This window comes from Oryctolagus cuniculus, chromosome 6, assembly GCF_051225735.1.
Source record: "Oryctolagus cuniculus isolate XC-2025 breed Fujian yellow rabbit chromosome 6, ASM5122573v1, whole genome shotgun sequence".
NCBI lineage: Eukaryota > Metazoa > Chordata > Mammalia > Lagomorpha > Leporidae > Oryctolagus > Oryctolagus cuniculus.
This window is the reverse complement of record NC_142872.1, coordinates 98,819,712-98,847,181: the sequence shown is the minus strand read 5'-3', so window position 1 is coordinate 98,847,181 and position 27,470 is coordinate 98,819,712. Positions and strand designations below refer to the sequence as shown.

Below are 27,470 nucleotides of genomic sequence, written 5' to 3'. Positions count from 1 at the left end.
AAATAAGTCATCTGACTGTCAACATGGATTTTATGACATTCTAAAAGAAATCAAGAGGGAACACATGAGAGCTCAGGTGTCCTGAGAGTTCAGTGCACATCGTCTTGGAAGTACTTGAGCAGTGTGTGGCATCTTGGGATTACAAAGTAGGCTAACGATTACTCACTTTGATAATAGGTCTTTAGCCTCTGGATCAGGGTTCTCCAGATAAACAGAGAAATAACAATGTATGTATATGTGTGTATATATATATGTGTGTGTGTGTGTGTGTGTGTGTATAAGTCATGTGATTCTAGAAGTAAAGAAATCTCATGATTTGTCATTTGCAAAGTTGTAGACCTACGAAAGCCAGTGGTGCAGTGGTATAGCTTCAGTAGGAGTCCCAAGGCCCCAGAAGCAGGGGAGCCAATAGGGTAAAATCCAGTCCAGGCACAGGAGAAGTCCAGATGATTTTTCTCAGCTCAAACAGTGAGGCAGAAACTATGAACAAATTCCTTCTTGCTCTCCTTTTTCTTCTACTCAGGCCTTTCATGAACTAGAAAATTCTCACTGGTACTAGGAAGAGAATCTACTTTACTAATTCGACCAATTCAAATGCTAATGTCATCCACAATCACCCACCACACTCATCCAGTGATAATGTTTAACCAGATATCTGGGCACCCCTCACCCAGTCAAGCTGACTCAAAATTAACTATTGTAGCATCTATAATGATCTTTCAAGATGGTCTTTTTATTTTTAAAGATTTATTTTATTTATTTGAAAAGCATAGTTATAGACAGTGAGGGAGGGACAAAGAGAGAGAGGTCTTCTATCTGCTGGTTCACTCCCCAAATGGCTGCAATGGCCAGGGCTGGGTCAAGCTGAAGCCAGAAGTCAGGAGTTTCATCTGGATCTCCTATGTGGGTGCAGGGGCCCAAGCATTTAGGCCATCCTCTGTTGCTTTTGCAGACTAAATAGCAGAGAGCTGGATCAGAAGTGGAGCAAATGAGACTTGAGCTGGCACCCATAAGAGATGCTGGTGCTACAGGCAGCAGCTTAACCCACTACTCACTCCATAACTCTAGCTTCAATGGTCTTGTTTACAGTCATATTCATACTTTTCTATTTGCCCTCTTCATACTTCCTTTAAATCTGTTCCTCTCCTATTTATTCTCATTTCTGGCTAATGGTAGGTACAAGTTGGTCATCCAAGTCTGAAGTTGTGGTTACCCCAGACCACACTCTTTCTGTCACACCCATATTCACTTGGTCACCCACTTCTTTTGCTTCTACTTCTTCAGTATTTCTTGCATCCATCTTCTCCTATATGTTTCTATTGACTAAGCCACAGGTCGGTCTCTCTCTCATCAATGCATATGCTAATTAGGTTCACTGAACCATTCCACAATATTCTAAACTATGATAACTATATACAGTGCTTGTCAATCTAAAACATGTCAATGAACAATATTAAGGAGAGATAAAAGAGTAAATGATTGTAAGGAACTTAATGTTACATATTTCTTCAGTTTCTAATTTCTAAAATAAACCAAACTGTGTATGGTATTGTGTAAATAGTAGGATAGGGAAGATTTATTTATTTATTTGTTTCAATCTGATCCCTCTCCTCCAAGACCCTTCCCCTCAAAGCACTGAATAATTACAGTTCTTTAAATAAAAACAGCATAAAATTTACCAACGCAAAAGTAAATATCATAAACTTTTCAATGACACTCTGCTCCTTTGATGGATTTGGTATGCCATCAGCCAACTCAGGCAAAGAGCAAGAATCCCTGTTGAAGCTTATCTCATAGAATAATTGTTTGTAGGGGGCTAGGGCTGTGGCATATTAGATAGAGCTGCTGCTTGCTGCATTGGCATCCCATATGGGTGCCAACTTGAGTCCTGGATGCTCCACTTCTGATCCAGCTCCCTGCTAATGTGCTTGGAAAGGCAGTGGAAGATGGCCCAAGTGCTTGTGCCCCTGCACCCATGTGGGAGACCCAGATGAAGTTCCTGCCTCCTGCTTTGGCCTGGCCCAGCCCTAGCCATGGTGGCCATTTGGGGAGTGAACCAGCATTTGGATAATCTCAAATAATAATAATAATAATAATAATAATAATAATAATAATAATGGTGAGTAACACAAAATCACAACAGAGGCCACATTCACCTAAGTAACTTTCTTCATAAAGAAAAAAGAAACTTCAAATTTTGCAAGTTGATGAGGCTTGAACTAATGTGAAAATAACTTCTAGGATGTTAAAAATATTAATAGCAAATTGAATTCATTTTAAATTAAGATAACCCACATGTACTTCTAATCTGTATTGCTTATTTGTTCTATAATACTTGAGTACTCATTATTTTCCTTTTTGAAGAATCTTACTATCTGTGGGTGCCACCCTGTTCTCTACTTGTAATTTCACACTTGACCACAGAACAGGGGAGCAGAATAAAGCTGATGATATGTAAATAGCAGCTTTGAAGATGGAAGCACCAGGTTGTTCCTAAACAGAAGAAAAATTGCAGTTGCTTTTATTTGATTGAGAAGAAACAAATGTCTCAATAAATAATTTCAATTGCTTTCTAGACAAAGAGTGTATTATCTAGGGTTTGAGTTTTCTACTGAACATGAGAACATTATGGTAGTTTGATAATTATCTTGTTCATTTCCTTTGCTTTTAGAAATAGTCCAATATTCTTCCAGAAATAAGAGGGGAGTTCAAACAGTACATGGAAAAATGCAATTAAGAGATGTGTTTAATGTAAATGGTATTAAAATTACATTTAATGTAAATGTTTTTAAAAATCCATGCATAGTTTTTTTTAAAAAAATATGTACCTTCTATTAACTTTTTGAAGATTCCTCATCTACATGGATTTCAAAATATTTTTGCCCCCAAAGAAACTTACCTTTTTAAAATTTTTTTTTATTTTAATTTTAATTAGTTTTTAACAGATTCAATATGCTTTGTAGATACAATTCTAAGAACATAATGAAGCTGACTTTTTTTCAATAAAAAATTGTATTTACTTAGAAGCATTCAGAATGTCACAAAAGAGGTGTAAGTTTTTTTTTTTTTTTCAATTACAGAGTGGTATTCAGTTAACAGAACAACAATTATCTTGTGTAAGCTGCATCAGAGACAACTGAAGGTGAAAACATTTCCATCTCCATATATAACTAATATGTGTTGTGCACCAACAAGAACCTGCTTTAAATTTCCATGCCAATGTATAACCCCACATGGTACCAGGCAGGTAGTGGGTACTGAAAATACCACCAGCACAGGGCTATCTAGAGACACATTCAGTAGTATGTTAACTATTCAAAAAAGGCAATGTACAGTTTAAAAACAAATCTTCCACAGCTTTAAATTTCATTTTTTTTCTTTTAAAAGGAGTTCATTGTTTACAGGGGTAAATGACAAGAATAAAAGATAAGAATAAAAAATTACACTAGAACAAATTTATTCATCATCTGCATCTTCCTCCTCCTCCTCTTCATCTTCCTCTTCTTCCTTCTTTTTCTTGCTCTTTTCAGCTAAGACGACTCCCTTTTTCGCTGCATCAGGTTTTCCTTCAGCCCAGTATGCGGCAATATCCTTTTCATATTTTTCCTTCAGGTTAGCAGCCTTCTGTTCATAGGGCTGCTTGTCCTCTGCAGCAGTGTTATTGCCATTCCTAGTTTCTTTGCAATATCACCAATGGTTAGACCAGGATATTCTTCTTTGATTTCTGGCCAATACTTAGAACAGAACAAAGAAAAGGCCAAAGGAGGCCTCTTGGGTGCACTGGGATCCTTGAACTTCTTTTTTGTCTCCCCTTTAGGACGAATATAAGTTTTTTATTTGCCTTTTAAAGATTTTTTTAATTTTTTTATTTGAAAGGTAGAGCTACAGAGAGGCAGAGACAAAAAGTGAGAGTGAGAGTAAGAGAGAGGTCTTCCATCTGCTGGTTCACTCCCCAAATGGCCGCAACAACTGGAGCTGAGCAATCCAAAGCCAGGAGACAGGAGCTTCTTCCAGGTCTCCCACGTGGGTGCAGTGGCCTAAGGACTTGGGTCATCTTCTATTGCTTTCCCAGGCCATAGCAGAGAGCTGGATTGGAAGTAGAGCAACCAGGTCTCAAACGGGCACCCATATGGGATGCTGGCACTGCAGGTGGCTGACTCCCGCTACACCGGCCCTGTGATATAGGTTTTCACATTTGTTTCATAACAAGCCTTGTGCGCCTTTACCAGGTCTTCAAATTTTCCCTTCTCTGTAGCAGACATGATCTTCCACCTCTCTAAGAACTTAGAATATTCTGGGCAGTTGAGGGAAGCTTGCTTCTTGTGCTCCTCCTGGCAGGTTTGCACAAAGAATGCATATAATGACATTTTGCATCTCAGTGTCTTAGGACCTCCTTTGCCCATGTTTAGTTATTTTTTCTCAGTACTGAGTTGCCCAGTGCCTGTCTGGCTCTTACTTGCCCTGGTGCTGTCTCCATAAATGTAAGTTTTCATTCCATTTTCCTCAAGAATTTTGAAATACTCTTGTAGATTTTCTTATTGTGGTTTCAGACTCTGGATTTGCAAATTTAAAGGGTTTTATTTAAATAAAACCTAGATAGTCTCTAATCCAGGAAATAAATTAGACTATTTGGCAAATGGGAAGGTAGATAACAATAATCAAGTAGTGTCACATAGAGAATCAATTCATCTATGCTGTGCCATTTAAGATGATTAAATTTCATTTCTTTATCCAGTAGCATTTTTTTTTTTTTTTGACAGGCAGAGTGGACAGTGAGAGAGAGAGACAGAGAGAAAGGTCTTCCTTTGTTGTTGCTTCACCCTCCAATGGCCGCTGCGGCCGGCACACTGCAGCCGGCGCACCGCGATGATCCGATGGCAGGAGCCAGGTACTTATCCTGGTCTCCCATGTGGGTGCAGGGTCCAGGTACTTGGGCCATCCTCCACTGCACTCCTTGGCCACAGCAGAGAGCTGGCCTGGAAGAGGGGCAACCGGGACAGAATCCGGCGCCCTGACCAGGACTAGAACCCGGTGTGCTGGCGCCGCAAGGCGGAGGATTAGCCTAGTGAGTCAGGGCGCCAGCCTCCAGTAGCATTTTTAACCACTCTCTATTAAGGGATACCAAGTGAAGTTACAAAGTGTTTAATATTGTTTTTGTACTCCAAGTGGGAATCAAGAAACAACAATATTAGCAATATTTGTGAACTTGAGGCCTAATCTCAGGTCCTGTTTCATAGTTACGGAATTGGAATCTGCATTTTATCAAGGTTTCAGAGGATTAGGGTCACCAGAATTTGCACATGAATTGACAGGATAATACAAAAAATATATTTGTTACTCTGAAATTCAGCTTTAATTGGGAGTTGTATATTTTATTTCAAACCCAGCAGATAATTTGGTGACCATTATAGTCTGAGAAACAGGGCTGGAAAGCTGTGATTTTTAAAATGTAGTGTAGCCCAAAGTCCCCTGGAGAGCTAGTTAAATCACATCTGGCTGGGCCCACTGCCAGAGTTTCTGATCAGGGCCTCCAAATGTATACTTCACAAGTTTCTGGATGAGGCTATTGCTGCTGGTTTAGGGAGCAGAATTTGAGAACCACTTTTACAGAACACTTATATTTAAATGTGACTCTCCACTGCAATCAGCTGTAGATTTTGGATAAAATATCAATGCCTGCCTGCAGAGATTCTGACTTCTTTGGTCCAAGGTACATATGAAGTGTTCCAAGGTTCTCAAGTGATGTGTTGCAAAGTTTAAGGACTATATATGACAGCTTTCTCCCCTTTTATGAAATTTAAATATATAGGTTATTTCTAGGGATTTATACGGCTGAGTGAGCTATGTTAATGCTAAATAAAACATTTTAAAGAATAATATTGATGCTAAAGTTCTAAGGACTTATGACTAAGTGGTCCATTTATAATCCCACGTGATCACCATATTTTCTAGTTTCTGTATGTGATGCTTTGACGTGTTAGGCCTTGTAGATGTGGTAGGGACTGTCCCTCTCAGGGTAAGCATGATCCTAGGATACCACACAGTTTGCTTCTGAGCTTTCCTTGCATATGCAAGTCAATCAATCAAACCTCCAATCATCTTTATGAAGCTCCTAGAATTTGGAGTTACTTCCCTATCTGAATCACTTAAGGACCAGCAACCACTTCAGTCCCAATGTCCCAGAGCATGCTGAAATTACTCAGTCTAGCCAATCCTAACCCCTTCACTTCGCTTTGTCACTTCCTTCTACAGAAGCCACAATCAAGGCTCTCACATCTACTTCCTTCCTCTCTTGCTCCCTGCCTGACTCTGGTGTTCCCCCATGCAGCCCTGCATGATGTGCCACGCCTCTTCTTATTGGATATCTGTGAGTAGATCGCACTTCTTGCATGACAATCATTTCCATGACTGCACGTCTTACCATACTTTGTTACATAGCTCCTGAGTGCCCCTTGAAAACACTTGCTAAGCATATTAACATATCAGATTTCCCCTGGGATTCTGACCCAAAACATTTTCACTTGGAATGAAATGGAATGGTGGGGAGAGACATAGGACTGATTCTCCAAGACAATAAAATTCAGTTAGAAGAAAATTTAGTTGTCTGGATGGTTGGTCTACACAATGCTGGAAAACATTTGGGTGATTCAATTTTCTGACTTTCCATCTGAAGTTCGTTGTCATGTGGCCATCATCTTCCATAGAGTTCTTCAAGTCAATGAAGGCTCAACAATCATAGAAAGATACATTACAATCCCTTTAAAGAATGATACAATCAATGTATGCTACACTGCAAGCTGTCATGCATCAGGAGGTGGAGAAAACAGTTCTGTGCACTGCTCAAGGTCAACTGGAAAACTAGTACAAAAGATCACACACCTGCTAGCCCATTATGCAGTAAGACTTGAAGTTCTCTTCATCATTTTCCCATTGAGTCACCCAGGCTTGATGTGTGTGTGTGTGTGTGTGTGTGTGTGTGTGTGTGAAGCTTTGTTACTAGCAGACAAAGAGAATTTTGAAGAGTTGACAGCAACCTCTGATTCTAAATGTTAAGGACATTGAGATTCTATTTATGACCACTCTCAATTGGACAAAAGCTAGGGCTGTCCTTCTCTCACCATTTCTCACAATATTGATGTCATGTGTTCATGAAAATATTCACCTTGCACTTGGTAGAAGAGAAAGGTAGAAATGTGACACTTGTCACAGAAATGCTGCCTGGGAAGCAGAGTGCTGCCTAGGGGTGGCTACCACAAAGCTGCAAAAACCTTTTTTAACAACATCTTGAATCTCAGGCTCTGGGTCTGCCAAGAAACTCCAGCAAATACTGATCCTTCCTTACTCAAATAACTTGAATCGCAATGGGGACTAGTACACTGAAAAGATGATAGATTACAAATTTGATTTAAGGGCATTTAGCATATAATAAAGAATTTCAGTAACATTTGTCCCAGGTTCTGGAAAATACTCTCATGGGCTATTCAGAGTCAGAGGAGTGTCTGTCATTCAATCATAATGGGCTTTTTGGGCCACACCTGATAGTTTGTACTAATAAGACTATGTCAGAAAGAGCATCCACGTGATTAGAGGGTGGACACTTTACACAAGTAGTATCAGCCCCACCTGGGGGTGGGGGACATAGCAGGAGGAGATAGAGATTGAATTCAATCTCTTGGCCCATGATTCAGAAATCATGCGTTAATGAAACTTCAGTAAAAACTGTGGACATTGAAGTTCAGGTGAGTGTCCCTGGTTGGGAGAGGAAGGCCTCCCTAAGGATGACAGAAGCTTCACATCTAGAATCCTTCAGATTTCATCCTGTGTATCTCTTCTAATTTGTACCTTTTGCAGTAAAACCAATCATAAACACAGTGCTTCCGGAGAATTCTTTCTGGTCAATTATCAAACCTGTGAGGGTAGTGGAAATGCCTGAATTTGAACCAATTGGTCAGAAGTGAGAATGGCCTTGGGGAGGACGTGCACTTATTCCCTAGGCAACTGGGAACACATGTGCTCTAAAATATTCATATTCATCCTCTCTCTCATTCCCTCCCTCCTAATTAACATTGTGCATATTTTTAGGATATAAAACTCATTGTAGATGTATTTTATTAGCACAGTTTTCATGCTTGTTCATTTCACTCCACTTTTGCCAAGGATTTGCTTGGTTTCTTTCCCAAGGTGAGGTGAGTAGTTGGCACCAGATCTTTCCAGAACAGGAAAGAGGAGGGATCGCAGCATGCATTTCACTCAGAAGGAGAATAAGAGTAGCAAAGTGTTGGGCTGTTTGCGCCTATTTCCAAGGCTCTTCAGACCTTGTCAAATAGGACCGAAAAGCTGGGTGATGCAGGCAGTACCTGAGATTGGAAGAATGGGATAGATAGCGTCAAGTGGGTCTGCCAGTAGCCCACTGCATAGAGAATAAAATTCACCCAACTTTCTGGCCAATGGGGTGCTCAGGATCTGCCTGACCTCGATGATTTTCATTTGTCTTAGGCTCCAGCCACAATCAGCCTTCTTCTTACCCTTCCATAACTCAGTCTGTGGTTGTTTCCGGTTGTTGGCACTTGCTTTCTCTCTCTGGAGTGGTCTTTCTCAGCATGTACAGTATATCCCAATGTACTTTGCTCCACAAACATCTCTGGCGATATTTGGCAAAGCACCTTACTTCCCCAACCCCATCCTGCGGCAGTCCCATAGGCTTCTTCCTGGCCTATTTATTGGCTTATTTTCTTAAAAGCACTTATTGCTACAGGTATCATATGACTTGTTAGTTTTGCTACCAACACATTTCCTGTCTCTGCCTTTCCTACACACATAACATTCACACAAGCACTGTGATGACAGGGGCTTTACCTATCCTGTTTACACAGTGTCCTTGGCTCATGGAAAAGTAAGTAGCAATTATCACTGAATGAATGAATGGAGGCAAAGCAATCACCAAGGACTGCACACTGTAGGAGTGGTGTAGTATACATTGGAAATGTGTAAGACTCATTTCTTTCCTTAAGGAATTGTGGAAACTGGGTCATATGCACACAAAAGAGAGGGCTTCAGTCATGTTTGTGGCTTCTGCTCTCTTCTAGATATTGTTCAAGGTACTGTACTTGGTTTTCTCTTCTTCCTGGCTCTAAGGCCCTTCCCCTCCTGGACTTGAAACAGTACCCTAAGCAGTGTGTTCCTAAATTGTCGCCTACAGTCTCAGCAAAATATAATAACCCTCTTCCCTTATTTTATTATTTTTTAAAGTTAACATTGTCCCTAGGAAGCATAAAGTAGAACCCAAAAAGAAGAAGAATATAAATTTTTATAAAGACATTGGAACAAAAGGAAAAACAAAGGATTTAAGGTCCACAAACTCACTAATATTTTTATTATGAAATGTAAAGCCATCTTAACTAGAGGAAAAGGCTTATGTTACAGTTATTTTCTCATATTATTAGGGTACAGTTTTATCAGGATTTTATTAAATATGACTGATATGTCTTAAAGGACAATGTGTAAATAAGTGATATAATATGTCATAATTGAGCTGTAGTGTTAAAGACAGAATAAACACTGATTGTTGGCTGCCTATCTTAGAGGAAAAAAATACAGAAAGCAAAGAATTTAAAATGAGTTAAAATTTATCCAATTTAGAATAAAAAAAATGCCATAGGCAGAGTGCCACAGATTATTCTTGTATTGGAATTTGTTCAACGCCCTAAATTTAAATAGCTGCAATGCCTTTTTAAGTGTCACCCAATACAACCTTTGAAATAGAGAATGTACCTTTAAAGAGGAATTGGCATTCTTTCTGAATATGTATTTCTTGTAATAACAGATGCAATTTTTTGCAACACGTTCAACATAGATAGAAAAAGTATAGGTATATAGTTAAAGAGGACACACAAAAGAGTAGTCATGTGATTTCTCTCTGGGACATAACAGCCTAGTATACTGCCACATTTATAACCTATGTGATGGCCATGCCACTTCAATGTCTAATATTTCAGAAGGAAGTATCTTAGAATCAGAGTGTGCTGGAGTTAGAGGAGACTTTCAGATTATTTAGTTGCAATTCAAGGCTCTCATTTTGCATATGAACAGATTGAGACATGGTTCTAACACTAGTAAGTGACAGACAGACTCCCAGGTCTCACTGGGAACTCATGTCCTCATTCATTCATCCCACAGATATTTATGGATATGGAAGGCACTTTATTAAAAATAAAATATGACTAAGATTTGTCATCTGCCCAAAAGGTGCTCCCATGAGAGATGGCGCTCATATCATGTTTCCAGTTCCAGATACATATGGACTGAGCTGGTGCAGATTCTAACCCAACCCCAAATGGCATAAATATTTAAAAATATTGTTAAAATGCAAACAATTTTTTTGACCAATATAAAGCCAAGTTTGAAAGAAGAGCTTGTTATCAGACTGGTAAAATCACAAGTTGACCACAAGGTCCTTGTGTATTGGCCCTGGACTCCCTTACAGGGTTATGAAATATGAAATGTGAATTAGTACGGGGAATGTTGAAGGAAGCCAGAACCCAGGAAAAATGCTCCTTCCATGCAGAAAAGGACAGAAAACATTCTTCCCATTCAAGAACCAGAGGAGATGAGGTGTTGTGTATAAAAGAACACCTAGATGCCCACTGCTAGGAGGAGGAATAAGTCAGCTAGGAAAGCAACAGATTAACTTCATTTGTCTATGGATCTGGAGGGTTGGAAGGTATCTCCATTGAAAAATAGAAGTCCCGGCTGGCGCCGCAGCTCAATAGGCTAATCCTCCGCCTTGTGGTGCCAACACACTGGGTTCTAGTCCTGGTCGGGGCACTGAATTCTGTCCCAGTTGTCTCTCTTCCAGGCCAGCTCTCTGCTATGGCCCAGGAGTGCAGTGGAGGATGGCCCAAGTCCTTGGGCCCTGCACCCGCATGGGAGACCAGGAGAAGCACCTGGCTCCTGCCTTTGGATCAGCGTGATGCACTGGCTGCAGTGCGCCAGCCGCGGCGGCCACTGGAGGGTGAACCAATGGCAAAGGAAGACCTTTCTCTCTGTCTCTCTCTCTGTCTACTCTGCCTGTCAAAAAAAAAAAAAAAAAGAAAAAAGAAAAGAAAAATATAAGTCCCAGGGGCTACACCAACGATAGATGTAGAGTCTTAATGTATATCACTTTTGTAGGGTTGGGAATCCTAAGCAAAGTCAACTCTATCCAGTGAGCTGTTGTTTAAGTGCAAGAGCAAATTTTATAAACATATTCAGAAACGGGTAGCAAGAATCATTTCAGGACAGTCATTTTCAGAATTTCTAAAGAATGTGCTTCAAGAAAGGGAAATCTGAGCTAAGAAGGGAAGAATGGGATTCAAAGATCAATAAAGGGGACAGGCATTTAGCCCAGCAATTAGGACGCTGGTTAAGATGCTCACAACCTACACTGAAGTGGCTGGGTTTCATCTCCGACTTTTTTTTTTTCTTGACAGGCAGAGTTAGACACTGAGAGAGAGACAGAGAGAAAGGTATTCCTTCCATTGGTTCACCCCCTGAATGACTGCTACTGCCAGTGTGCTGCGCTAATCCGAAGTCAGGAGCCAGGTGCTTCCTCCTGGTCTCCCATGCGGGTGCAGGGCCCAAGCACTTGGGCCATCCTCCATTGCACTCCCGGGTCACAGCAGAGAGCTGGACTGGAAGAGGAGCAACCTGGACAGAATCTGGTGCCCCAACCAGGACTAGAACCCTGAGTGCCGGCACCGCAGGCAGAGGATTAGCCTAGTGAGCCACGGCGCCGGCCCATCTCCAACTTCTGACTCCTGCTAAGTGCTAATGCAGAGCCTGGGAGAGAGTGGTGATAGCTCAAGTAGTCCTGGCACCCATATGGAAAACTGGGATTGCAGCTCCAGCTCCTAGATGTGACCTGGCTCAGTCCTGGCCATTATGGGTGTTTGGGGAAAGGAATAATACCTCAGCATGTCTTTGAGAAAAAATTAATAAGTCAGATAAAGGGAAAATCAATGATGGAAAATATATTTATAAATTGTGGCAAAAAATCTAAAGAAATCTTGAATAAAACCATAATAACAAGGTAACGTAAAAATAGGTAGCAAAAATATGCACAATTTGAAATACATGCATAGTAAAAAGAGTCACAAGTTCTGCCTGGGAAAGTAGAGAGAGAGTTGGTTCCAAATGGAGTATCAGAGGATGGATAGGAATTTAGCAGGCAACAAAGTACAGAAGGAGGTTTTCAAAGATAAAGTTTCTAAATGTGAATGTTCATGGAATGTTCTAGAAACTGCACAGTAGTTTACAGCCATGTGTTTGTGGGGAAGTGGCAGAATAGAAGGCTGGAAATGCAGGGGCTGACTCTCAGTGTCTTCTCAAACCAATGTCAACAGAGTCAGCTTGTATGAAATGTCAGATAATAATCAAAATTCTTAGGGAGATATAGGAAACACATGAAATTAAAACATAAGATTAGTAATAGTCACACCAAATTTCATCATTTGGGGACTTTATTTGCCAAGATTATTTTAAATGTTACTTTGCCCTTTTTCCAAAGACCACAGCACATTTCCTTTTCTCTAGATCCTACGGTAGGTTATTCTTGCAGAGGTTTGATTTAACAGTAAATGTTAAAGGAAGCTTCTCATTTATTGAGAAAATTCTTTCTATTTTAGTAATCAAAAGTATTTCAGTTCAGAGTTACAAAAGTGAGCACTGAGAAGAGAAAGACATACCAAGCAAAAAGAGTGAGGGGTCTGAGATATCACTTAAAATATCCGGAGTAAAGTTATAATATGCAGAATACACTAGCCCACTGCAAAATGTAGTATTCATTTTCTTCTTGCTACAGTGCTACCTCTCTAGATTCAAAAAATACTTGATTTTAGTTGGACAAGTTGACAAACATATTAAAGTAGGTATTTATGTCTGAGAGATAGGGTGAGGGATTTTCTTTGATGGTTCTTCAGACTGAGGCATTCAAAGAACAATACAAGGCTTGCCAAGTACACTGTGAAGAAGGTCAAGTTCATATTTCTCCATCTGAATCTTTTCTTGCTCTGTCCCTTCCTTGTGGCAACCATTTACTCACAGGCTTCTCAGTATTTTCCCCATGAGAAATTGCTCTCTGGGGAGGATTTGAAAAACATATTCACATTAGATATGAATGCTTACTAAGGCTTACTATGGTGTCTCTCTACATACTTTGTAGGATTTAATAGTGGTCTAAACTTATTAAAAAGTTAGAGATGTTAGCTGGCTAGATAGGGAAGTAAACCTTGATCTAGGGCATTCTAAGAACCCTAGTATTCAGCACATAGGTCCCTGGTTATTTCCATATTCTAGGTAATATTAACCTATTACCTTATTATCTGGGTCACTGTCAATAATAATAGTACCTATCTCATAAGATATAATTTTAAATATCACATGAATATTTCAACTTGATTTGAATTTAACCATCACTGACAACCAGTCTAAAAGAATATCAGTGACAAAAAAAATGTAACTAGAAGATAAAAGAAATTAAAACTCACAATGAAGTATGAAGGCTTCAAAAATTCATGGAAAATATAATTTAAAAATAGTGTATATTTTCCACAAACTTTTAGAAGGCCTGTCATATCTTTTCTATTAAAAGGCAGTCTGAAACTCTCAGAAGATGAGTATGTACAAAAAGATACTCAAAAAGTCACTAAACTCTGTCCAGGATATAGCTATCTAGAAGCAGCTATACTCTTCCAATCAGTCAACAGTTATTTGTTGAGTATGCGTTTTGTGTACAGTACTGTATATGGCTTAATTTTATGTGGTTCTTCTCTTCTGTTTAGTTGGAGAAATAAAATTCCCATGAAACAATCAGGAAAAAAGTAAGGGGTGAACAACATAGTAACCACAGAACTTATGATTAATGATTCTTTAAATTTCTTCTAAAGCTCCCTTTTGTCTTCAGGACAAAGTACAAATCTACTACTGTGTTTTAGGGAAGCTTTTTTATTTGGCTCCTGCTTATTTTTCCGGCTTCATTGTCTGACACCTTCTTCCATGAACTCAAAACCCCAAATCTAGCAAATTAAATGCAATTCTCCAGAAGTATCATCTTTTTTGTACCTCAGGCCACTTTTACTGCTTGAAATGCATTTCCTATCCTTGTCTGCTTAAATCCTAAACATCCAACAAGTCTTCTCTAGTCCCTGAAATGTTTGTGCCTCTTGTATCTCTGTCTTTAACTTTAGGACAGCAATTTTACATTATACTAAAGTCATCTATAGGCTTATCTAATTCCCCTGTTACTAGTTTTTATAGTGTGGATGAGGATTCTGTACCTCATTTATTTGTGGACCCAGTGCTTAATGTGAAACCCAAGCATGCATTAGGTATTCATATATTTTATTGAGTGAATACCAGTTCCAGGGTTAGAGGACAGACAGAGGCAAATTGTCTTCCATAGGGATGAAAGATTCAACTATAAGAGAAGAAATTAGGTAGGAACACAATAGGGCGCAGTAATTATCTATGAAACCATACAGGATGTAAATGAGACAAACATATTCACTGAATACTACAATATGTTTTAAGCCAAGATTCATTACTTAATATTTGAAATGCAAGTTAAAAGAAAAGAACTTTGTAACCATAGTAAATGATCTTGTTGGAATATGTTTTGTTTGTTTGTTTGTTTGTTTTTTACAGGTAGAGCTATAGACAGTGAGAGAGAGATAGAGAGAAAGGTCTTCCTTCCATTGGTTCACCCCCAAAATGGCCGCTACAGACAGAGCTATGCTGATCCAAAGCCAGGAGCCAGGTGCTTCTTTCTGGTCTCCTATGTGGGTGTAGGGGCCCAAGCACTTGGGCTATCCTTCACTGCACTCCCAGGCCACAAAAATATAATAAAGGCAGGAATAGCTACCCATAAAGAATAGTTAAAGGTTAGAACTTTACTTTCTAAACTTGATATCAGGATAAAAAACCACATCTTCTGTCATAATGTTCTTAGATGTTGCTATTGAAGGAATACTCTGGTTAGAACAGATGTTATATAATACGATGAAACTCTTTTTAGCTTGACTTTTGGTTCAGTATATTTATTCTTTGGCTAGGGATACTCAAACGTGACCTTATGCATTTTGTCAGATTAACTGATTCAAAGAAACAATTAATCACCATATACTGATTGTGTACAATAACAGGCAGCAGAAAGGGGTTCAAGTGATTCACTTTCTCCTAGGGGTTGGTGGAAGGCTTTATGTGACTCCACCACCATAATGCATCCATGTATCCAGTGTCACATGACTAGAGCCTTGGTCTCCAATGAAGAAGGAAAAACTAAAAGGAACAAAATTGGGGCTGGCTATTGCTCTCTTAGAAGACAACATAGCCGGCGCCGTGGCTCAATAGGCTAATCCTCCACCTTGCGGCGCCGGCACACCGGGTTCTAGTCCCGGTTGGGGCGCCGGATTCTGTCCCGGTTGCCCCTCTTCCAGGCCAGCTCTCTGCTATGGCCAGGGAGTGCAGTGGAGGATGGCCCAGGTGCTTGGGCCCTGCACCCCATGGGAGACCAGGAAAAGCACCTGGCTCCTGGCTCCTGCCAGGATCAGCGCGGTGCGCCGGCTGCAGCGGCGGCCATTGGAGGGTGAACCAGCGGCAAAGGAAGACCTTTCTCTCTGTCTCTCTCTCTCACTGTCCACTCTGCCTGTCAAAAAAAAAAAAAAAAAAAAAAAAAAAAAAAAAAAAAAAAGAAGACAACATAGACAACTGTCCTTTAAACATCAAAAAGTATCTTAGATATCATTTTGATAGAAAGAGTGATCAAGATATGAATTGACAATCAACTACCAGAGGGGTTTCCTGCCTAGATTCAGAACTTTGTTTAAGTTATAAAAAGTTGAAAAAAATGGCCACCAAAAGTAGAGTACTTGGAAAACAAACGTTATGAGTTAACGGCTCTAAAAAGCTAAGTACTGAGATTTACGTATTATTCCAAGGACAGGGAATCCAGACTACTGTCTTCTTGAACCTAAAACAGGACAGCTTTCCTCAACTATGGTCCCCCTGCCCCACCCTGACTGTGACATTTAACTATTAGTTAGTTAATTAATTTAATGATCTTACCATCCTTTGCAAAGGACCCAATCTGGACTCATGACTAAAGTCACTATACCATTCATAATGTCACAAAGTAGGCTATTATAGAGCCTATTGAATTTGGTTACGCACTAGAAAACATCACAAAAGGAACTACATTCCCTTTAAACACTGCTATAAAGAACATTTGTCTCCAACTAATTTGCAAACATGAACACTGGCTAAATAGGCATGTTTACAAGCTGTGAAGGTATAACCTTGTCCCATAGTAATTTTGAGTTGAAGCCAAGATTTTAATCAGAACAGGCTACTACTGATTTGGGCCATAAGAGACCTTCACCACTTAATCAAGCTGGCAAACTCCAGAAACTCCAGACATTATCAGTCATAACTAATAGTCTTTATCTGAAAGCAAGCACATGTTCATTTGGTTCAGAAATTATTGGCTCTTCCATAAAGCATATGTTGTTTAAATATCCTAAGAAAGAATATTTTTTACTGATTATAAAGTATATTTTCAGTATCATTGGTTCTGGTATGCCTGATCACACAAATAACAACAAACCACCTAACAAAAAAGCAAAATAACAATAGCAATTCCATTATAAAGGTTACACAATTATGAGTTGTTTAGACTAATATGAAACATATAAATATAAGTTTACATATAACATATATCCAAGTATAAATAAATAAAATAAAAAATATATTCAAGTATAAATAAATAAAAGTATTTTATTTATACAAATAAAATAAATAAAATAAAAATATATTCAAGTATAAATAAATAAAAAATAAATTCAAGTATAAATATAAATATGTGGAAAATAATACAGGCTGAGTTGTCCTTATCCAAAATGTTTGAGACTAGAAGTGTTTCATATTTTGGATTTTGGAATATTTGTATACAGATAATGAGATATCTTGAACATGGACCCAAAACTAAACATGGAATTCATTTATGTTTCATATATACCTTATACATGTAACTTGAATGGAATTTTATACAATATTATTAATAATTTCATCCATGAACCAAAATTTTATGGGGTAGAATTTCTATTTGTGGTATAATGTCAGTGTTCCAAAGTTGCAGGTTTTGGAACGTTTCAGTTTTTGGATTAGGGATATTCAGTGTGTGTGTGTGTGTATTCCTTCAATTCTAGCAACTGCTACTACATTTACTGCAATAAGAATTATGCTGAATCTCTCAGTAGTTGGAGTCCCATGAAGCAGTTCTTCTAAAGAAATTTCTGACAGTAATTAGAAACAACTAACCATGTTTTATATTTGCTATATTTGATTCAGTTTTGATCATGCTATTTATCTCTATTTCAAATTTCATTTACAAACTCTATTAATTTATAAATAATATACCTATATTTTGTCCATTAGAGACTGAAGATAGGGGCTACAGTTGGCTATAAAGAGAGTGATGGTAGGAAATTTATCTAAAAACCACTCTTTGTTGTTGGTTCCAAACAAGACATTTAGTCAAAGAAAAATAAGGCAAATCCACGGTGCAATAGTAAATGAACATCAGTACTTGTCTGGTTTCTTACAAATAATCATTTTAGATTTCAATAATAAGCTTGGAAACTGGTTATTTTCAAAATCTGCAATAACAAATTTGGGGACTCAGTCAAGATAGCAGAGAAGTCCTTAGTTCTCCATCATCAATCAATATGGATTAAAATAGTTCTGATCCATAACTTCATAGCCAAACATCTGAGGCCTAGATGTATTTCAGAATTCAGCATTTAAAAAAAAAACCAAAATTATGGAGGGGCTGGCATTTTGGTATAATGGGTAAAGCCACCTCCTGTGATGCTGGCATCACCCATGGGCACCAGTTCAAGTCTTGACTGCTCCACTTCCAATACAACTAATGCTTCTGGGAAAGCAAGGGAAGATGACCCAAGTGCTTAGGTCCATGCATCCATATGAGAGACCCAGAAGAAGCCCCTGGCTCTTGGCTTCAGTCTGGCCCAGCCCTGTCCATTGCAGCAATTTGAGAAGTGAACAGTACCAGTGGATGGAAGTGCTTGTTTCTCTCTCTCTCTCTCTCTCTCTCTCCCCCTCTCTCCCTCCTCTCCCCCCTCCCTCCCCCTCTCCCTCTCCCTCTCCTTCTCCCTCTCCCTCTCTCTCAGCAATTCTGCCTTTCAAATAAATAAAATGAAATCTTTCAAAAAACAAAAACCTAAATGAAGGAAAGGCAACAGGATGCTTATACTAAATACTGTATAACACGCCAGCAGAGAAACCAAATAATTAGTATTTCTGAAATAAATGCTTCAATAATCATACTAACTTGTGTAATTATGAAATAGTTTTATTAGTAGCCTCATCAGTGCAGATCAAGTTTTGTTTTCAAGTGAGTTTTGGTGTAAAACTTGGGAAATCTTTGAGTTTTTCCTGTTGTTGGTACTTTAGAATCACGGATTATAAACTGCAGTTTTGTACAGATAGATATCTTGAAATTGTTTCCATAGAATATTCTTTGAGCAGGAGCATTGATCAAACTACCTGTTTATCAGCTTGTAGTGTGATTTACTGGGGAACTGTAATTTCTATGAAAGTTGAACTTTGGCCAGCCCTGCCCATTTCTTTTTTTAATATTTCTTAGTGAGATCCATTAACCATAGTCTTGTTGGCATCTGAACAAACCAGAAGGCTAAGGAATTGACATTTACTAAATTATTATTGTACATACTATGTTTACCCTCTGCACATTTCTAGACAAACAGGGCCGTTTACTGCTTCCTGAAGAGGGTTCAGGGTTGTTCATCTTAATAAACTAAACAAATGAAATTAATTAGCCTGGGTATATTAGTACCCAGGGAGACCAAACAGAATGCAAAGACCCAGTCTTACTGAGGTAGAATTGGGCTTAAGTGTCTGAATTTTCACTAAGTGTTCTGGATGACTCTAATACACAACAATCCTTGAGAGTTACTGATTCAGATGATATCTTGTTACATTATTTGTTTTTGTGTGAGAGACCTCCACTGAGGTTGAGCATCAAAGTTGACATACAGATTTCTGGTAGGAAATGGGAAATTATTGCTATTTTTGGCAATATGCACAATGACTTTCCTGAGAAAAATAGTAAGTCTTGCTGGGAAATGATGTGATTCTAACTGCACCTAATCAAAGTACTTTTAATAGCCTCAATAATTATCTATAGCAAAGCATAGAAAAAAAATAAAAAAGTCATTTCCTGGTGACTGATTCTTGTTAGTGCAAATTGAAAATATCGTGTTAAAAAATGGAATTGCACTCCTGGATGCTATTTAAAATTGTGAAGATCATGGATTGGGCAGTCTGTGATTTAAATAACTGGGGTGGTGTAAAGTGACTATAATTTGACTATGAATCATGGCGATGCTCACAGGAAGACTGTGACAAGGAGAGAAAGCCACCCCCCCCACCACCACTGTTGTCCATTACAAACCACCAAATCGCCTTTAGATAAATGCATCTTGTACTTTGAGTGGAAGCCATCTATCAAATCCCCCCACCCCCAACACAGCCTGTTTTGTTCACGATAATGAAAATGCACTTCCTATAGTACAAGTTATCTAACTCATTAGTACAAGTCTTCATGGACCACCTGCCTGGCTTTGGGGGTAAGAAAAAGGGAGAATAAAGTCCATATTTTTCTAAAATGGCTGACTTTTATCCAAAACTGTAGGAAATCATCCTTGTTATGGTGAGCGCTCTAGACAGCATGCAGCCAGGTCACCCCCATGAGTATATCTTAGTTGACTGACACTGACGTTCTTTGGAAAGAGGTAATGTTCCCTCTGATTTTTTGGTGCTGAAGACCTCCAGGGGGAGATGGCTACGCCTCTCACCAGCTTTCTTCTCCCAGTGAATATTCACCCAAGGCCACCAGACACACACGTGGCAGCTTATTATGGATTTTGTGGTTCAAGTGTCAGGATGGTTATGGTAGCATCCAGGCTCTTAAAAATAACTTTCTGAGTATCCAATACAGGGAGGAAATGTTCAGGCAATTCTTTTAAAAATATTTAAAAAGCACCAAATGACACAGATATCCTGCTTTTCTGACAGATTATCACTTCATAGACAGGCTCTTTGGAAAGAACAGGGGAACTCTAATTGAATCAGTCTGAGTTATAATAATGGGGACATGTTTTGAAATGGTTGAAGTCATGGTTTCATTATAAGAATAGAGGACAGGCTGCTGGGATGTACTGATGTTGGCTTTTCATTTTCACCACAGCTATCTGCACAGGTGGAGCCTGGGCTGACAATCTGAAGCAGTTTTGAAATGGTAATGCTGGGTTTGCCTTCTTTATGGGTAACATACTGTTGTGCTGACTGTACCTGAGAGCTAGTACTGAAACAGTATTTTACACTTTGTGTTTCTGTGTGGGTGCAAACTGATGAAATCTTTACTTAATATATACTAAATCAATCTTCTGTATATAAAGATAATTGAAAATGAATCTTGATGTGAATGGAATGGGAGAGGGAGTGGGAGATGGGAGGGGTGTGAGTGGGAGGGAAATTATGGGGGGGTAGTCATTATAATCCATAAACTGTACTTTGGAAATTTATATATATATATATTCTTTTTTTTTTTTTTTTGACAGGCAGAGTAGATAGTGAGGGAGAGTCAGAGAGAAAGGTCTTCCTTTGCCATTGGTTCACCCTCCAATGGCCGCCACGGCTAGCACACTGTGGCCGGCGCACAGCGCTGATCCGATGGCAGGAGCCAGGTGCTTCTCCTGGTCTCCCATGCGGGTGCAGGGCCCTAGCACTTGGGCCATCCTCCACTGCCTTCCCGGGCCACAGCAGAGAGCTGGCCTGGAAGAGGGGCAACCTGGACAGAATCCGGTGCCCCAACCGGGACTAGAACCCGGGGTGCCAGTGCCGCTAGGTGGAGGATTAGCCTATTGAGCCGCGGCGCCGGCCGGAAATTTATATTTACTAAATTAAAAAAAAAGAATGTCTTCATATCTTAAAGGAATATCTAATCACTAATCTAAATCTAAATGTTGTCTATTACAGATTACAGATGACAGATATTGCACAAATAATCTTCCAAATCAGTTCAGCAGCTTGTGAAAGGATTGAGCAGAGTTGCCTTTAAGAAAAACCAGCATCTATAAAATGAGCTAGATGAAAAGTAGACTCCTGATTACACACCCACTGTGTTGGGCCGACAAAAATAGCCACTTGCACAGATTTAGTTCACTTCAATGTCAGGCTTCCCCCACCTCCAGCTCCCTAAATGATTTCTGTGGCGAATTCAGCCTTCATAGCAGGTGCCTTACAGTCATGCACACCAACTACAGCTTGAAGTGGCCAGCTCATAATATTCTTCTTCATGCTCCTCTCTACGCTGGGAAAACATGGTTTTGTCTTGCTAACATATAGAGCACACCTACAAGGTGCCTAACCCTGTACCAAACGCTTCACATACTTTACTTCATGGAGCTCCCAAGCAGCCCTGCATCACTGTCCTTATGATCCTTTTGTTACTGACAAGGAAACAATGGCTCAGATAAATAACTTACTCAAGGACACTCATTTAATTGGTGGTGGTGCAGATTCTAAAACCATATCGAATTGCAGAACCTGGGCTTCCGCCATAAATCACTGCTGCCTCCTGTGGGGTCAAGAATGAGAGATGCATCATGCATACTGGCTGGGCCTTCTCTTGGGTAGGTATGCCCATTAGGCACATGGATGATTCTCACCTCAAAACCAAGGCCAAAACTCTTGATTCTAGCTGACATGTATTTAATAAGAGCATACAAGAGAAAATTAAAGAAACAAAGGGATATAATTTTGCTAAAGCCTTATTTACTTAAAAACCAAACACACCATGAGAACACTTAGCTAGAGATGATGAAGTGCAAACTCCTGGTACAACATCTGCCCATACTAAACAGCAATAACTTCACATCTGCAGTCTCCTTTCCCTTTTCCTTCATCTGTCTTTCTTATTTTCCCTTCCCTACTCTGTCTCATGCATATTCATTTATTAATGCATTTCTCTGCTGTATAATTTCTTTTAAAAATATTTATTTTATTTATTTGAAAGGAGAGAGAGAGAGATCTCTTCCACCTGCTGGTTCACTCCCCAAATGGCCACAATTATCCTGGCTGAAGCCAGGAGCCAAGAGCTGCATCTGGGTCTCTCATATGGGTGTGGGGCACTCTGTTGTGGGATGCTAGGTGTCCTAAGAAGTGGCTAAACCTACTGTGCTACAATGCCCATCCCTGTCGCTCCCCGTCTTCGTGGAGGAACGACACTAAACCCTGCGTAGGCTTCATATCCGAGTCACGGCACCATTATGTCACTCCCCCTCTTTATGGAGGAACGACACAGGACCCTGCGCTGTTCTTTCGTCTGCTCGGCCCTCCCCGGGTTTGCTGCTGGTTCTTCCCGGGTTGGCTGCCGTCCCTTCCACCTCCGTGGAAGGGCGGTTCCCCCTGGCCACTTTCCCCACTTCCGCAGGGGAGCGGCACACCGCCGGCCGGCTCTCTCGGGGGCTGCACAGGTGTTCCTTCAGATGTTCCTGGTGCATGTTCTCTCTCCTCCTTTATAGTCCTCTTCCACCAATCCCAACTCTGCTACCTACACGCCGAGTACACTGCTCTCCTACAATCAGGAGCAGGTCCTGCTGTTTATTGGTTGAACTGGAGGCAGCTGTGTAGAAGCTGTTTCTCCCTTCTCAGCGCCATATTGTGGGAGAGCAGATGCATAGAATAAGTCTTAATTCCAGTAACTTAGTCTAGTCCGAGTTGCTCCCCACACATCCCTATATAATATTTTAAATAATTGTATGCATGTAACACAGTATGTTTACTTCAAACCATCAGAAAGCATTTGAGATCAGGTGTGTAATCATCCCTTGTGGCATCACATAGGTGCTCAAAAATTTTTAGTTTCTATAACATTCTGGATCTTGAATTTTCAGATTGGGAATGCATAACATATACTACCTTAGTGAATCACTCCTCATGGCCAAAGATCCTTTGAAAAAGAATATCTAGCTATGTAGTAGGCATCTCAATTCTATTCTTTCTTGCCCTGTCTAAATGTGCAAAGGGTAGAGAGGAACCAAATGTTTCCTGGAAGCCTGTAGGCTGCCTCTCAACCGTGGAGTCAGGTCAAACTGAAGACTGCCGGTCTGACCACAGCTTATCACACAGAGCAGCCCCTGCCTCAGACTCCTTGATGCACTCTGGAGTTTGAGGTGACAGACTGAGTGAATGTATGTAGTGTTCTCAGGTTTCAGCTGAGTAGTAGCACCCTCCTACTGGAGACTGAAGCTTGACATAGCAAGCTGCTTATGAATGGGCAACTATACAGGAAACAAGGAAGCTACTACCATAGAGCTCAACTCCCAAGGCCAACAGAATAAAAGAAAAACATCTGTGGGAAACAAACAAAATATCCAGTACCATACAGAATCCACTTGGCTGATGTGGTTTCCAACTGAGGAATCCTGTTGGCATCTAAAGGGAGAGAAGAATCAGCAGACAACTGAAATCTAACTGTGGGGAAACTACTTCTCTGAAGATGAATTAGCTAAACTCATGTGCACTCCAAGATGCCAAATGTGACTTTTGTACACAAAGTCTTCAGGCAGCTGGTTCCTAGGAAGCCAAAGTGGCCCCAGACAGGCAAGAATTGCCAGGGCAGAGGTCCGGCTCACCAGGCATGACATCAAAAACATCGGTATCCAAAATCAATGATCTGTTCAAAGAACACTTTTTGTTAAAAGTTCTGTGACATGTAGTGATCTATGATGTGTTTTTCTCTTCTCTTCCTAGCTCATTTCTCATAGTTGTCTTGAGCAGAGTTGACCTTATCATTCCACATTGCCTGAGAGACACCGGCAACTGAGAAAGGTTAAATGATGTGCTCACACTCAAATGGAACACTGCCTCTCACTTTTGAGTAGGTGCCATCCTGCATAATAATATTCATCCTTGAGCAAGTGGCCTTATTCAGGACAGCACTTAGATAGGCCCCTTTTATACAAAGCTTTTCTTCTTGTTTGTGAAGTATTTTTAAAAGCATAGTAACACTTAGTTAATGGGCAAATTCTCTTGGCAGATAATTCAATGTTTAACATACAGTCGTGATCAATGTTCAAAAGGAGGACTGCTGGATTCAGAAATGCCTTCTGAATTATTACAAGAAATTAAATTAGGCCCAATATGGTTTTTGTCTCCCATGTATTTTACTGTATGCTAATTCTTAAGTAAACAGCTCATCATTGATATGGATGATGGCTTTCTTCCAAGTGAAATACGTGAGTAGCCAAAGCATTTTATTGTCTGAACATGAAAGATAATAGTTGTACAATGCAAGATATTTTCCTATTAACTCTCTCTTCCTCAGCAATGCTTCCCTACAGTACATGCTTACAGTCCTTTCTTTAAAGTGTGAGATTCTGGCTATTAGGCCAGATCATCTAGGATCCATATCTCACTTATGATAGCCAAATTACTACCCTCAGTAGGAGGAAGCACAACAGGGAGATGGAATGGGGAATAGGGTTAAACATGGCATCTTGTCTAGGAAAGTGACATCTTGGCATCACTTTTTTTTTCCCTTTTGGTATGAAATTTACCAACTGTTTATAGTCCAAAGTAACTTGTTTTTGGTGAGATTTTGTTGAATAACTTCTTGAAAATAAAATTACAAGAAACTGGAAGTTGGTCTTTAGAAGTTCAACCTTGAACTGAATTATACCTTGTTTCTAATGCTGAAAAAACATGTTACATTCAATCTCTCAACACCTATTACATTTTATGTAGAAGATTTAACTTTGCCAGTTTATATTTGGAGATTCAGTACTGAAAGTAAGAATATCTAAAACAGAGATAATTGCTTTTTTCCCTTAAATTTCACTGTTCATTGAAAAGGGAAACGGAATAAATGACATCGATTGGGAAAGAAACAGGGACAAATGAATTAATTCCTAAGTTCCTGCCTTATAATATGATCAGTAAGACTTGGCTGAATCTCAAAAAGGCCAATTGCAACAGGTAGAATTTAATCAATCATTAAGATAAGCATTATACACTCTGTTCTTTCTTAACATGGCTTTAGTATTCAATTGACATTTAACTTGAAATTAATGCAAATTAACCTAGATTTCATCAGAGCCTATTTTGGACATCCAGTTTAAAGCTTATTGAAATACATTTGGAAGCGGGTTGACTGCTCACAGATAAGGAGAATTTCAAGGAGAAATTTCAAGGAGAGATGTGTCAATAGCAAACCCAGGGACTCTGAAGCCTCCCTAACACTAATACTCCCTAATACTCTCAACTCATTCCCTACTCTCTAAGTGATTCTGAAAGCTACTGTATACAGTGCAGGGTCCCCCAAGGAGAAGACAGAATTAGAGTTTCTTTAATGATGTCCACAGGCATCAAAAAGGAACTACAGATTGAACAACATCAAAAATAACAACAGCAGTAGCATCTGAACAAGTAGCAATTTTTTCTCTCTTGTGATAACTAAAGACTGATATTACCAAATTCAAATTATTCTTTGCCTCTTATTAAGATCTAAATAATCTTAGAAGACAGATTCATTGAACATTATTAGCTATCTTAACTCTTTTTTTTAAAGATTTTATTTATTTATTTGAGAGGTAGAGTTACAGTGAGAGGGAGAGACAGAGAGAAAGGTCTTCCTTCCATTGGCTCACTCCCCAAATGGCCACAATGACCGGAGCTGCATTGATCTGAAGCCAGAAGCCAGGTGCTTCTTCCCGGTTTCCCATGCGGGCTCAGGGGCTCACGGATTTGGGCCATTTTCTACTGCTTTCCCAGGCCAAAGCAGAGAGCTGGATTGGAAGAGGAGCAGCCAGGACTAGAACTAGCACCCATATGGGATGCCGGAGCCACAGATAGAGGATTAACCTACTGCACCACAGGGCTGACCCCAACCTTAACTATCTTTGCAGTTTATGAAAATGGACTTTTCTTCCTGAGAAATCTGATAAAGAGAGGTGTGTCCTGGAATCTCCTGATACCAAGTGAAGCTTTATAAGATGGCATTTCACCCTAAATTTATCTTTCTCAAAGTAAAGAAACAAAGAGAAAACCCAGGACTGGTCAGGGAAATGTCATCTCTGTTACATGCAGTTTAAGAGTCTGTTTACAAACTTCAGGTTCCTCTATCCACAATGCAGGAGCTGAAGTTTAAAGAAAGATTTACAAATTAAAAATAGAAAATGGGCCAAGAGAATGATATGGGTGACCATTCCTGTCACAACAACAAGCAAACCCAACCTACATTAAAATACTGAAGGCCAACTGTGATTTCCAATGTTTTTCCATGTATTGCATATTTGACCCTCTGTAACTCCATGAGGTGGGTATACCTCATGCTGCAGATGACAAACTCACACTCAGAGTTGGAGAATAACTAAACAGTGAGTCCAAATTGCAACATGTTTCTTTGCTCAAGTTGTTTGCAGATATAGGTTCCTCTCTCAATTTTTTGGAAACTACGAAGGGCATTATGGTCTTCACACACATCCTAGTCTAATCTGGACATGACATGGAATTTTCATGTATTTATTTTATTGTGGGATAAACTATTTAACTTCAATTTACCTCAAATTCCTTGAAGAACAACATCAGGTATACACATACAGTTAACTCTTCTTCTTGTAAAGTCCTATTGCCTTCTCTGGAAAACTCCATGTGATATTGCCAGCTTTAATGTTACTACTTTCCTATAACTTCACCTATATTTGTCTCATAGTTTAAAAATTCATTGATTATTAATTAAGATACAATTAATTTTCTCACAGAGGTCTTTTATACCTCCATCATCGCATGTACCACATTATACATTATATTGTACATGCTTGTCTGCTGGTCCTGTAGGATTATGGCTACCTTGGGGGCTGCTGTTTCATTTCATATTCTAGAGGAGTACAATATATGAGAGGTAATTCATGCTGGTACTAACTGAGGCCTTTTCAGATCAAGATTTGTCTTTTTCTAAATAGGCTGAAATGACTGCTCATTCACTTGGCTCTTAAAATGCATTACATTACGAGTATAGCGTGGAATTATACCAATGAAACAAGATCATAAAATAGGATTAACAGAAGCAGGAGACAATGCCACTTACTACATTTCTCCAACAGTTTCTCTGTGAATAACTGAATGTCACACCACCAAGTTAAATACAAGCATTATAAATCTGATAGATTTCTGATCCCAATATTTAATCAGCAACACACAGAATAAATGTCTATTTCCTCTCTCTTATTTTAAAAAGTGAGCATAAATAAATGTCAGAACAGAGTCAAACTGAGAACAGGGTGGAAGACAGGGCTGGCCTCCATTCTACTGCATGGTTGCTCAACTGTGGTATG

The 27,470-nt window shown here is 39.5% G+C and overlaps 1 protein-coding gene and 1 pseudogene across 4 annotated transcripts in view; both read right to left on the bottom strand.

The window, feature by feature from the left end:
• Positions 1-27,470, bottom strand: part of KCNB2 (potassium voltage-gated channel subfamily B member 2) — a 485,359-nt gene that overhangs the window by 249,835 nt on the left and 208,054 nt on the right.
• On the bottom strand, positions 3,419-4,403 carry LOC149126239 (high mobility group protein B1-like; annotated as a pseudogene).